General features: G+C 37.8%; 1 long non-coding RNA gene across 1 annotated transcript; it reads right to left on the bottom strand.

Moving 5' to 3' along the window:
* Nucleotides 1-1396: 1396 nt before the first annotated feature.
* On the bottom strand, nt 1397-3745 carry LOC123520817. The gene is made up of 2 exons (XR_006679383.1): nt 3518-3745; nt 1397-1719 (listed from the first exon to the last, which is right to left on the bottom strand). It is a non-coding gene; the product is annotated as an uncharacterized LOC123520817 (long non-coding RNA).
* Nucleotides 3746-4572: the final 827 nt, after the last annotated feature.

Raw genomic sequence — 4572 nt, 5'->3', positions numbered from 1 at the left:
TAGTGGTGGTGGTGGTGGTGGTAGTAGTAGAAGTAGTGATGAGATTTAGAAGCAACAGAATTCCTCTCATAAAAATTATGTAATTGTGTGTTGGGTGTGATCTCTCTCTCTCTCTCTCTCTCTCTCTCTCTCTCTCTCTCTCTTGCTCGTTCGCATAAAGCGGATATTTTCATACACCATTTTTCACTTTATTTATGCAATCATAATTTTTCCTTTATAGTTTGAGAAATTTCATAACGTTGTGCACTCTAAAGTTTTCCGATAAATAATGCAGCCTTTTTATTTATGCTTTTTTTTTTTCTCCTTTTTTCCCATTTTTTATACCCTCGTACCCTACTTCACTTTTTTTTTTTCACCATTATAATTTAACCTTATTACCTCCGTACCTCTGACGCTTCTCTCTCTCTCTCTCTCTCTCTCTCTCTCTCTCTCTCTCTCTCTCTCTCTCTCTCTCTCTCTCTCTCTCTCTCTCTCTCTCTCTCTCTCTCTCTCTCTCTCGTCTCTATTGACCTACGTCTCATCCTTCATGTCATATCAGCGTAGTTTAATACACACAAAAAATAAGCTTAGTAAGGATCAATATCTCTTGGTTTTGTTCTTCTTTCGTGTTGCTTTGTGTTGTGTTCTCTGTGGCTTCCTTGTAAGTATCGTTCAAGTATTCACACTTTTCATATTTTAGGTCATATTGGAGTCGCTCACCATTAAAAAGCTTTGTTATTAATTGTTCTTTCTTTGTATTTCTTTGTATTTCGTTCTTTCTTTTCCCAGTCGATTCCATTCACGAAATCTAAGTGTCGTTAAAGAAAAGTTTGCGTTTCTCATAGTTTAGGTCATGGCATACTAACTTATTATTACAAAAGCTTACCCTCAGTGCTTTTTTTGTTCTTTCTTTTGTGTTCCTTTGTATTGTGTGATTTTTTTTTCTTTCTTTTTCTCACACTCTCCCATTCAAGAAATCTAAATATAGTTTATTAAATATTCACACTTAATTTTCTGTCAGTCATATCTAATCTAACACATTTTTCATTTAGTAAACCTCCCAAGTATTGACGTTGCTCATAGTTTAGGGTCATGTCACTCGTATTTTATCCTTGAAAAAAAGAAAAAAAGTAGAAAAAGTAGCTTCTCTGTTCTTTCTTTGTGCTTCTGTATGTTCCGTTCTATTTTTCCGTCACTCATGTGTACCAAAGCTTCCAAGTAAGGTGCAAATATTCACGCTCCTTTCACTGTCCTTCTCCACTTCCCACACTTCTTTCATGGATTTCCTCGTAGCACTGAAGGCCTCGCTGAGTTTGCGTCATTTGTCTTCTTGGTGTGAAATTAATGCGTGGATATTATTTACCGATATTTTAGTTGGTATGTAAATATTCGTTATGATAAATGTGCTATGTATTTCTTTTTTTTTTCTCACTCGTTATTTATTATGAAGTAATGTTATTCCTTTCTGTGCAGTTAAGTATTGCATTGCTTATCTGGTGTTTTAGCTTCTATTCTTACTTCTATTCTCAGCTATTGCCTCACTCACGTAGCTGATCCGAGCACAATATGATGTCTGATCAGGCTACAGTGGAAGGAAGCTGCACTTTAGGTATTGGAAAGCTAAAACATCATTACTCGACAAACTCCGCCGTGGTGATCAACATAAGTGCAGTCATCATATATCCCACGCCACTGCTGGTCGCTGCCATGCCTCCCTGCCACTGAAAGACGCGAGGATAACTCTGAAAAATAATAAGAGAAAAAAATATAATGGTAGAATATATCCGTGAATATTCAAAATGGGATGCGAAGGGAAGGGAGTGGCAAGGGAAGAGGTAAGTCTAGGAAATAAAATGTTAGATAAAGTTCCGACCGTGTGCTTGTTATTTTACAAGTTAAATGAGACGGTTAAGTGACGACTTGGCGGGGAAATGATGGGATTTGTTAGTGTATTGTATGTAAATCCCTCAGGCTGTGGGAGAGGTGAAACATGGCACAAAAATAGGGACCAATAATAATACATGGGGTCATATAGTGTTGTGGAATGTGCATTAAACGATTCATGAATTAAATAATCCAGTGTGAAAAAGATAAAAGAAAACTAAATAAAAAAGAGAAAGATTTTGATGCAGTAAGAGAAATTTTAATGTAGTAAATGAATAACATGAAGAATGAAAATTATTTGTCATGTAAATATGTAAAAAAAAGATATCCTTTGTTTTCTAATTATTTTTGTGGAAGGTTCGATTAAAGGTCTCTCTCTCTCTCTCTCTCTCTCTCTCTCTCTCTCTCTCTCTCTCTCTCTCTCTCTCTCTCTCAGCTCAATCTCATTTATAAGTCTGTGAAAAAAGGAAAATTCTGCCAGTGAATAACATAAAAACCTGAAAAAATAAGGAAAATAAATAAGTAAAGCAGGAAAAAACTAAAACAGGAAAATAAATAACAAAAAGAGCAACAGGAAAATTCAGCTCTTCAATAACATAGACACCTGAACCAACAGAGAGAGAGAGAGAGAGAGAGAGAGAGAGAGAGAGAGAGAGAGAGAGAGAGAGAGAGAGAGAGAGAGAGAGAGCGCTGGAAGACCGAGATTCAGACTAAGTAAACTCCACTTGGTCTTGTTGTTTTATTTACCACGACTGACAGGCCGGTAATGTTAGACAAGGCGTGCAGGTCAATATTTAACCTGCTTCTTGAATCTTACTCATGAGATTCTGGTGTGTAAATTAATTGATAGTGTTAAAAATAATAGAAGAAAAAAGTACAAATGACACGATGAAATATGAAGTGAGTGTTGTAATAGTGTTGTAAGTGACAGCAGTTCAAATAAGGCTGATAGTTGCGTGTGGTCTTAATACACTACAGTCATGGGCAGAACTCGTCAATGAACGTGCATTTGTAACATAGCATTTGAATTATGAAACCTTTGCGTCTGTGTAACGAAAGTAGACAGTTGTAGTGCAGGGAACAATAGGTAAACACACACACACACACACACACACACACACACCATTGTGGCCGTGGTAACATAAACATCACCGCGCTGCCTCATTAACTGGGCTTCCTGTGTCGAACGTTTTTTGGTGATCTTTGTTTATTGCCTAATTGTTTGCCTTTGTTCCATGTTGATGCTCAATTATGACTAATTACTCCTTTCCTCCTCCGGTTCCTGCTTCTGCTCTTGCTCTTCCTCCTACTCTTTCTTTTTTCAAACAATGGTAACGGTGATGTTTTGATGGTACTACTACTACTACTACTACTACTACTACTACTACTACTACTACTACTACTACTACTACTACTACTACTACTATTACTACTACTACTACTACTACTACTACTACTACTACTACTACTACTACTACTGATAATAATAATGATAATGATAATAATAATAATAATAATAATAATAATAATAATAATAATAATAATAACACTACTAATAATACAAATAATGCTGACACTAAATGGCAACAATAGTAACAACAACAATAAACTATAACAGCAACAACAACAAGTTATCTACACGTATTCATTTTACCATTATTGCGCAAGACACGGTTTATGAATATCACAGTTGTGGCGGCGGCGGATGCTTCTGTTCCACGTCCGCTGAGGGTGGTGGTGGTGGTGACAGGGCATCATGGACTCCACACTTCCTGCTCCTGCGTCTTCAACCCGTGTTCATGAAGCTTGTATTGCGTCTCGCCTCGCTGTACGGAAGCGTTTGTCACATTGGTGCATCCTCGTCTCTCCAAGGCAGTGTTACCAGTCCTTGTGGGGAAAGACACGACCTGCACTTCCTTAGATGACTCTCAGTGTTTCCTCCAGCAGTTCTTGTGGAGGAAGACACTATTTTCACTCCCCTAGATGAATCACAGTGTTTCATTCAATCGCCGCCTCAAACATATCAACTCTAGTTTAAGTTATTGGATATTTCAAAAGTGTTTTCATGATTAGAGTGATGATTAAACATATATTCTGCATCATCAATGGGAATAAACATATAGAGAGCCTGGATAGTCATCTCTGTGGCCTTGATTTTAGAATATAATGGATGAAATGTTTCAGAATGCGTGACCAGGTTATCTTGAGCAATCCCTGAGATCTATACCGTGGGCGTTAATATGCGTCCTGTTGACTGCAGCGGTAGCTTCAGTGAAGAGATGCTTCCCTTGTGATGGAGCCATTCAGTCTGAATAGACTGAAAAATAGAAAAAAAAAAGAATCCCCGAGAGTTCGACCCCTGTAATTGTGGCGACTCTGAAGCTCAAAGTCTCAATATAACGCTCAAAAAGATCTGGTGAAATGTAGTTTCCGTTGCGTTCCGGCTCATTAACCTTTCCCTTATTGTGAAACACTGTGCTCTTTCATCATGACTATTTTCAGAGGCCAGCGAGGTCATCAGTCAGGTTCCAATAGTGTTCGTTCTCGTTCATGATGCGAGATTCTTATTGAACTGTCACTGGAGTCATGGAGACACCCTTGAAAATCCCAATTATTCGCTCCGTAACTCCATAACTCTGTAACTGATGGTGAATTGTAGGGTTAAAGTGATGCGTCAGAATATTTTTGAAAGTTAGCTGAGAGTGAGAA

The sequence above is a fragment of the Portunus trituberculatus genome, chromosome 47 (genome assembly GCF_017591435.1).
Source record: "Portunus trituberculatus isolate SZX2019 chromosome 47, ASM1759143v1, whole genome shotgun sequence".
Classification (NCBI taxonomy): domain Eukaryota; kingdom Metazoa; phylum Arthropoda; class Malacostraca; order Decapoda; family Portunidae; genus Portunus; species Portunus trituberculatus.
This window is presented reverse-complemented; position numbering and strand designations above follow the sequence as displayed.